The following is a 9912-nucleotide window of genomic DNA, read 5'->3' as shown; positions in this document are numbered from 1 at the left end:
TTAATTACTACTACTACTACTACTACTACTACTACTACCCCAACCAGGTCACTAGTAGTAGTAGTAGTAGTAGTAGTAGTTGTTGTTGTTGTTGGTGGTGGTGGTGGTGGTGTGTGTGTGTGTGTGAGCACGGTACTATGGTACATGTGGAGGTCAGAGGACCATTTTATGGAGTCATTTCATTTTCTACCTTCTACATGGGTTCTGAGGATGAGACCCAGATCATTAGATGTCTTCAGCAAGCTCTTTTATTGGCTGAGCCACCTTTCCTCCTGCCCAGTGTCGTTAGGAGGGGCACTTCAATCCCTCATCGTAAGTTGATGGAGGGAATCTTCTCACTAGCTACACAGGTGTCTATAAATTTTCCTATATTACATTCTCTATTCTGAGCCTGACTATCTCAAGAAATGGTTTTTAATTGGCAAGCTGTAGTGTATTTCTAAGAAGAATTGCTTCATTGGCCCTTCAGGTACCTTCCCAAAGCCATCCCAACCTCAGCCTCACATTTCACTTTCTCTTCCTAAGACAAATTCTCACGGCACAAGGAGGATTCTTTGTGGCACAGATAAAATGTTATTTCCCCAACCAGGTCACAATTCTCTTTTAATCCATTTGGATATAATCTAATTCTTCAAGGACTGGAATTTTCTTTCTATCCAAAAGAGACCACTTGCATTAAGTGTTGGGAATCTGAATAGGTTGTGTGGAGTTAGGATTTTCTGAGGTTTCCTTCAGTTTGTAACCCTTGGTATGAATCTCGGTCATGGAGTTCTGGAAACTGATTTTTATTTTTTTCTTCAAGAAGTTGCTTGGTACTGGTACCTTTAACTCACGTGGAAATGGGAGACATTTTAAGTCTTAGTTACAATTGTATGCTTTGACATATTTTATCAAATCACAACATCGAGTCATGTTTGGATTGCAGAAGTGTGGGATGGAAGTGATCATGGACATTTAGACCTGAAAGCAACTGACTTCTAATTGGCCCCAGACTAGTTCTGAAAACACTAGGTTTTTCCTTCAAGAGCGCTGGAAGACAGCCTCTCTTCGGGGTAGCATGACCTGGGTTCTGCTTCTTTGCTTCCTGCCTGCTCGCTGTGAGTACTGAGCAGATGGCGTGCCTGGGAAAACACTCTTACAACACACTGTTTTTGGAGTTGGTGAATTGATACACATGGAAAGCCAGGGAATGCTCCACAGATGAAGTCTAAACCAGGAACTCTTTTTTCTGGGTAGAAGGGAACTGGGCTGCTAATCTCATTCAAAGGGGAGTGGCTGAGCTTGCATAATAAACTTCTTAGAGATTTAGTTTGTTGGAAGCCTGAGTCATTTAGTCCGAAGAAAGCCCTGCAGTAGTTAGTTGCTCTGTGAACTTCACTGGCTTAAGTTTCAGCTCAGACACTGTGACTTTGCTCAGGCCATGCAGAAATAGAGTTGGAATAAACATAGTCTGACTCATAATCCGTGTGCTTGACCATGGGATGTCCCTGCCTCTCAGGTGCGACTATACTGTCTGTCATTTAGATTTTGTACCTCTCTGGGGAAGCTGGTGTAACTCTGAGCAGTAATGTTACTGATGCTGGCTAGTTTTTTTTTTTTTTTTTTTTTTTTTTTTTTTTTTTTTATGTCAGCTCAACACAAGCTAGAATCATTTTAGAAGAGGGAACTTCAATTGAGAAAATGCCCCCACCAGACTAGCCTATGGGCAAGCAGATATGGTGCATTTTCCTGGTTGATGAGTGTCATGGGAGGGTACAACTCATCGTAGGCAGTGCCACCCTGGGGCTGGTGGCCCTGAGTGCTTTAAGACAGCAGGCTGAGCAACCCACGATGAGCAAGCTAGTAAGCAGTACTCCTCCATGGTCTACATCAGTTCCTGCATCCAGGTTCCTGCCCTGACTACTCTGGATGATGGAGAATAAGCTGAAACAAACCTTTTCCTTCCTAAATTGATTTTGTGATGGTGTCTTATCACAGCAATAGAAACCATAGCTAAGACACTTGCAAAAAGCTTTTAGCCTTCAGTAATTACTGCAGAAAGTTTAGTGTGTAGCTGGAGACAGAATGAATTCAAACAAATTTGCCAGGGCTGATAAAAGCAGGGAGAAGAGGTAAGTAAGTGCCTATTCTCTATTGTCTAGTGTTTGAATACTAGAACAGACCCGGTCTACCAGAGCAGTGAAGGCTAGCTGCAAGGGAGCCATGGTAGAGAGGGTCCTGAGAGTGTGCTCATGCTGTGGTGTTGACTCCTAGTATGTAAATAATTACACAATTTCCTTTCTTTTTGTCACAAAATAAGATCTATAAAGGATTCAGAGGACCCAAGAGTTCCCTTGCTTAAAAATATTAGAAAGGCCAATTAAAGTTATCCCTCTTCTTGTCCTAATAGTTTAACTAGACCGAAGAGACTATTTGTACCCTGAAAAGAAATCATCAATGGCTGAAATAAAATCAGCTAATGAGATTTCAACACCAGGACAGCTGGTGGGCACCGTGCTGCAGGTCAATTTTGAGGGTGAATGCCAATTAGGAATTACAGGGATTTAATCCTACTCAAGTTCAAGGAGAGATTTTTTTGTTGTTGGATTAAACAGGCTATGAAAAGAGTTGATTAAAGAGAAAAACACTCAATCATTTGGGAAAAATTTTAACTATTAAAATAATACATGTTAGTTATATAAAAAACTTTACAAATAAATTCCATCATTATCCCACAAATATAATTTAAGTGCTTATTGTGTGTTAGATATGATTTAGGCACTTGGGATTCAATAAGAACAAGACAGATGATCAGCTGCCCTTCAGATGCTTAAGTTTTGGCAGCAAGGTAGGGAGTAATATAACAATTATATAAAGCATACAACTAATATGTGAGAGCATTATAAGTACTGTGGAAAAAAAGTGGCACAAGATAAGGAGGAAAGAGAGTTGAGACAACGTGGAAAGGGCTGATGTCTAAGTGGAAAGGGTGGTTAGCATAGATCTCTTTAGAAAGATGGCACCTGAACAGGAAGAGGCTTTGCATATAGTTGGGCAGGATGTGTCAGAGTCTGACCAACATACCAGCTCCAGGGTAAGGAAACTCTTCCATACCTGAGAATTAGGTGAGCCTGGGAGAGAGCACACACTGATAAGGTCAGAGAGGCAATGACAGTAAGAGCGTGCAGGATACCAGAGAACCTAACTTTACATTATAAAATGCCTAATCTGACATTTTAAAGACTAATAAGTATAAAGATTAAATTGTTGGGGGGAAGGGGAAAAGTAGTGAGACCAGAAAGGATTCACAGTAAGTCAAGAGAGAGAAGATGGGGGTTTGTACTAGGTTGGCAGCAGTATAGACAGAAGGTGAGAGGTCCTAGTGTCTTTGACTATTTCAGAGCTGGCAGGATTGCTGCAGATTTGATGGGGGATATAAAGGGGAGAGAAAAAAGGACCCCAAGTCTTTTAGACAGAGCAACTGGGAGAATGAGTTTGCCACCAACAGGGAGGGGGATGACAGAGTGTCATTGAGGGAGGTCTCAGAGGTTCAGGTTCAGGTGTACATGTTGAGATCAAGAGCTTGAAATGCAGATGTTGAGTGGGTAGTTGGATGTGTGGAACTGGCATGTGGGAGTGAGGCTGGGTTGTCATTGCATGTGGACAGGGACTTGATGGGGGTATCCAAAGAATAATAAACAGCACCAAATCCTACCACCTAGAGTTAGCCAAGGTTAACAGTCTAGTACTTTCTTCTCCAGATTTTGCTTGTTAGTATATAATTAAAGAACACACGTAGTATATAATTAAAGAACACACGTCTTAGCTTCTGACACAGTAATGCTTCATAAGCCCACTACCATTCACTGGCATCTAACACACATTTGCCTTTCTTTCTCACGGGTTTGTGACTTGGCTGAAATGTCTTCTCTTAGATTGTGGTTTGACTGGCTCGGTTGAAGGTCTCACTTGGTTTCATTCCACCCCACTTGTCTTTACATTCCTCTTGGGTCAGCAGCTTCCAAGGACATATTTTTCTTGTGGTGTTGGCAGGAATGCCAGGGTGTAAGAAGACCCACATGATGCCTCTCAAGGTCTGGTTTGGAGCTGACGGACTGTCACTTTCGCCTATGCTTCCTTGACCAAACAAGTCCAGTGGCCAAACCCATGATTAGTGGTTATGGGAAGAATACTCGTCCTACCTCAGTGTACTGCAAGGTCACATGGCAAGGGGAAGTGGAAAACTACAGTAGGAGCCAATATAAACAATGTATCATTACAAAATTCAAAACCTAGATTTTTATTTAAAGTATAGATTTGGATGATGGTATGATACTATGTACACTGCTTTATACACCAACTTACTCAAAATATATATTTTTCATGTGTATATGTGCATATGTTTTAATGCCTGCAATAGATTCTAGTTTATAGACATACAATAATTTATTTAATGAATCTCCTATTTATGGGCATTTTGATTTTTCGTGATTTTGCATTTTGACAAGTAATACTGAAATGAACATATCTTCAAACAATTTTTGCAAGTTTCAGTTCAGGATCAATCTCTGAAAGCAGAGTCAAACATAAAAGGGTCAAAGCATAAAAGGCATAAATATTGAAATATGTTGAGTAAATAAATATTATTCACAGATATTGTGAGTGCTTCTCTTCCCACCCACAGAGCACACTGGTACCCATTTTCCACCCCACTCTTGCAAATGTAGTGTTAGCATTTCTTTTTCTCTGTGTCAATTGATGAATAATCGATTAGTAAAGACAAATCCTTTTTTACATGTGTAAGCACCAATTGATATTTCTTCTTTGCAAATTGCTAGTGATGCTTGTATTTCTATCAGGGTAGCATCTCTATTTTTCCACCATTGGCTTAAGAAAAGGACTATGACCCTACCAAGGCTATTAACATATTTCCATTGTTTTAGAATTGTAGGATGCATTCATTTCCTATTATTATTAGTATTAGAGCCAAAGGTCACAAACATAGTGGCTTTAAGTTTAAGTATGGACTTATTCTTTTCCTATTTTGGAGACCTGGAGTCCCATAAGTGTATCTGCTAGGCTAACAAAGTTTGCATTGCTGGTTTGCCCTGGGAACTCCAGGTAAGAAATCTCTCTCCTGTGCTGGAGAGATGGCTCAGAGGTTAAGAGCACTGGCCACCCTTCCAGAGGTCCAAAGTTCAATCCCCAGCACCCCCATGATGGTTCATAACCACTTATAATGCTCTCTTCTGATGCCTTGTTCTGTCTTGCAGGTATACATGCAAATAAAATGCTCATATACATTATATAAATTTAAAAAAGAGTCTCTCTCACCTCTCTTCTGGCTTTTGCAGGTTGCTTTTGCATCCTCTGACTTAGAACCCCTTCCTCATGTGGCATCAAACATCTATTTGCCCATCTCCTACTTCCTCCTTTGACCTGCTCCCTGCCTTCCTGTTATATATACCCTTCGTACTCCTGTGATCAAGGTGACTTGAATAATACAGCATGTTCTTCCCAACTCAGCATCTTCTAAGGTCAGTAAAATCCTTTTTCTACAAAAATTAATTCTCACAGAATTTGGTTGATTGGGTGATACCTTGGGCAAGCAATGAATTAACTTGTATGTGTGTATATCTGTGTGACATGCTGGTGCCAGAAGAGGCCAGATATGTCCCCTGGAACTGCAGATACAGGATGAGCCACCCAGTGGGTACTAGAAACTGAGGCTGGGTCCTCTGGAAGAGCAGTGTGCACTTTAACTGCTAAACCATCTCTCCAGCCATCCCCCAACAATTCTTTAAGTTTTAATAGTATAATCAATTAGCTGCTATTTTTCTTTATAGTCTTCTTTGCCTCTTTTTTTGCAAAGGCTTTCTTTCCTACTCCATTTCTGCGTCTAAACTTTATTTTAGGATGGTTACACTTTTGTTTTTTTATGCAATCATTTGATTATAGCTAAGTCTGTGATTCATTTAGAATTTACTTTGGCATAAGAATGAGTCAGAGGTCCATTTATTTGTTTTCTTGCCCGTCTTAACACATCATTGAATAATCTGTATTTTCCTTAGTGATCTGAAATGCCGTCTTTATTATGTCCCAATTCCTCATTTAAATTCATTTTTGGAGTCTTTATCTAGGTTTTATGTTTTACTTTTCTGCCTCTTTCTTCTTATATCATTATCAAAATATTTTTATAAGTCATAGATCCTATCTAGGAAGTCAAGCGACTGCTCATTATTCCTGTTCTAACTTTTTGGCTCCTTTTACATTTTAAAATTTGTAGAATAGTGTCTACATATGGACACACAGGTCTAGAGCTGCCTGCCCAGGTTTCCCTCAGCCAACAATGGATCCAGGATCGCCAGCACTTTTGAGGATCCTTCCCACAGTCCCCACCTGAGGACATCACTAGGGAGAGTCCTGAGTTAAATAATTCCTTTTTCTTTTCCTTTCCTTCTTGGGATCTTGGAGTCACCTCCTGACCCTGCTGGGACTAGGAGACCTGTCACCAGTGCCTGCATCTGTTTGTTTATATGGTGGACATTGATGGATTTTCGTATGTTGAACCAACCCTGCATCCCGGGGATGAAACCTACTTGATCATGGTGGATGATTTTTCTGGATCCCCTTAACTGAATCCCCCAGGATGAGCTTCCAGGCTGTGCCCTCCCTCCAGCAGCTGGCCATTCAAAGGCTGCTGAGAGATGAAGACTTGACCATCTCTGCTCTGGTGAGCCTTCACACCTATTCTTCCCACCACTGTTCGAGCAGGCCTTCATTAATCAACAAAGGTAGTGAAGGCCATGGTAATATCTTGGCCCTTCCCCTGCCTTCCTCTTGGGTCCCTGATACAATATGTCCATGTGGATAACTTCTAGGCTGTGCTGGATGGAATGGATTGGCTGATTAACCAGACTGTTTGGCCCAGGCGGTATGGACTATAAGTGCTCAATCTGTACCACATCAAGAGTGACTTCCGAGAATGTGTTAGATGTGTTAGAACACAGAAAGGTTTCTTTCAACAGAAGAAGGAACCATTAAAGAAAGATCCCACAACAGAGGGAAAGAAGCAGACATTGAAGGTGCTAGCTGAATATACCCTGGTGTTCCACACTCTCAAGGACTACAATAGTCACTTCATGCAATGGCTCAAGCAGAGAAAAGATATTGTGCCATGCTATTTTTTTTTTTAACTTGGTTCCTAAAAAGAAATGAAAGAGCAGTTGGATTTCTTACAAACCCTTCTGGATCTTAAGTTAAATATAGGTGGTTTGTAAGCCATGTGGCATGGGTGCTGGGCCTTGTGCCCTCAGTAAAACCAGTCTGCTCTTAACCCCCTTGGCTTCTCTCCAGTCACAAAATAATCCATGATGGTGCTTCACTATATGACATGTGATAACTTGGAACTCTATGTAGGAACTTGTGGCCTTGAACATGTAGGCTTTGGCCAGCTTTTGCCTATAGAACATTGAAATTAAAGGAGTATACAACCTCCTCTTCCCTTCCCTTCCCTTCCCTTCCCTTCCCTTCCCTTCCCTTCCCTTCCCTTCCCTTCCCTTCCTTCCCTTCCCTTCCCTTCCCTTCCCTCCCTTCCCTTCCTTCCCTTCCCTTCCCTCCTTCCCTTCCCTTTTCCCTTCCCTTCCCTTCCCTTCCCTTCCCTTCCCTTCCCTTTGTAGTTCTAACACATGTGCTTCCTTCAAAAACCCAATCCAAAATGTTCCAAATTGCCCCCACAGTAGGATTTTAAAAGGCGCCAATCTTTCTGGATTAATCTAGGATAGCTGGCATCTTGATAAGGTTGATTCTACTTAACACAGCCTCGATCTCTCTACTGATTGGTTCTTATATATGCTTGCATTGACTTTTGGGGCATACACAGAGCACATGGGTTATTAAAGGCATCTCTCACACCCCTGCCTCTGGTGAGATGCACACACACACACACACACACACACACACACACACACACACACACACACAGAGTCTTATTTATGGAGCAGTGTCTGAAGCATTTATCTAGGCATTTCATCCTAAGCGCACTCCTTTCTCAGTACTTCTTCGGCACCATCCTCCCTCCTTCCTGCCACGTGACTGCCTGTTCTGTGGAACCATTAAGTCCTGTCTGTGAGTCAGTGCTGGTTTTTGCCTAAGGGCATCTATTTCTGGGAAATGTAAACAGGGAGACACTATTTAAAGTTTGGCATCTAGGCCTTTATTTATTCATTTATTTATTTATTTGATTCTATTTTATTATATTAAAAAAGTTTTAATTCTGAGTGACCCAAACCCAGTCAATGTCTATAACACTGCAGAAATGGTTGGTATAGGAGCTACAACTTGGCCAGTCTCATGTCCAGCCCTGGTCAGTCAGTGCTTTGTGTTTCTCATCACGGTGTTGGTGACATTGTTTTGATGTAATCATCTTGACCCAGGGATGTTTCCATGTCCACTAAAAGTGAATGGTTTATCTTGTGTCATAAACAAGGACACAGCTATTACACTTCTATGAACACATACTTTAGAAACACTAGCGCAGGTATAAAAAGAATTTTGTACACACGCATTCACTGCAGAACCATTGTATTAAGGGAAGAGTTGAGAAACACAGGTGTTTTAATACAGAGCTGGCTACATAGTCTGCCCAAAATATCATGTGACTGTAAAAGAGGAAAGCACTCGTGCACACATGCTCTTGTGCACAGACACACACACAGACACACACACACACAAGACGGGTGGTGATGGCGCACACTTTAATCCCAACATTTGGGAGGCAGAGGTAGGCAAATCTCTGTGAGTTTGAGGCTAGTCTGGTCTAAAAAGCAAGTTCCAGGATAGCCAAGACTACATAGAGAAACCCTGTTTTGAAAAACCAAAGGTGGGCTGGGGTTGGGTGGGGAGAGGAGAGCAAAGCAAATTACATAATATTCATCTATATTTTTCTTTAAAAATGATGTGTGTGTGTGAGAGAGAGGGGGGAGGAGGGAGGGGGAGGGGGAGAGGTAAAATAGCAGGAAATAATGCTGAGAAAACAACAGCAGCAGCTCCCCGAGTGGCGAGTGGTGGAAAGCAGTTGGAGAGGAGACTGGGATGAGAAGGCTTCTCACTGTGGAGTTGTTCTGATTCAAGGGAAATTTCAGCAACAAGAATGAATGGCCTATTTTAGTTTTTGTTCCTGGAGAGTCTTGCTATAGTCCAGGCTAACTCAAAACTTGCTGTGTAGCTCAGGCTGGGTTCAAACTCAACAGTTCTCTTGCTTTAGCTTCCCCAGTGTGGGCTGGCTGTTAATTTGTTCTTTCCTTTTTTTTCTTTTCTTCCTCCTCCTTCCCCTCTCTCCATTTCTTTCTCCTCCCCCCTTCCTTCCTTCCTTCTGTCCATGTGTTATCTATAACAGATGTCTTCACCCCATCTCAGATCCTTACCTGGTAACCAACATTTCCCCAGCCCATATAAACTTGTCTGAGCCTTACCCTGCTGTGAAAAGATGCCTGTTTTTGTGTGCTATTTTGGTGATTTAAGACCTGATGTAGTTAGTATGAATAGGTAGTTCAAAATGCTACCCGCTGCCCCAGGACCAGCTCAAAAGAGGTGTGAAAAATAAAACTAAGTAGACTAAGAAAACTCTGAGGGTTTGGTGCAAGATGTCTACACTCACATGTATTCATTCAACTGGCAAGTAGATACTTGCTTTAATATTCTGGCTGCTTTGCTGGCCATGATCACCATTGTATGTAGGCCACTCATTTTGGTGGTTAGCTGTTGGGAAGCTTCTCAGCTTGGCATGTGATTTTTGGCAGTGGTGTTAGCATGGTTTCCATGCCTCCTATCAATATGGATGTGGCTGTTGCAATGCAGTCATCTTGACCAATGGAACAGAGGACAGGAAGAACAATAGGCTTCCTAGCTGCCCCTCTGATGGAGATAGCTGGG

Source organism: Cricetulus griseus, chromosome 2 (genome assembly GCF_003668045.3).
Source record: "Cricetulus griseus strain 17A/GY chromosome 2, alternate assembly CriGri-PICRH-1.0, whole genome shotgun sequence".
Lineage (NCBI taxonomy): Eukaryota > Metazoa > Chordata > Mammalia > Rodentia > Cricetidae > Cricetulus > Cricetulus griseus.
This window is presented reverse-complemented; position numbering follows the sequence as displayed.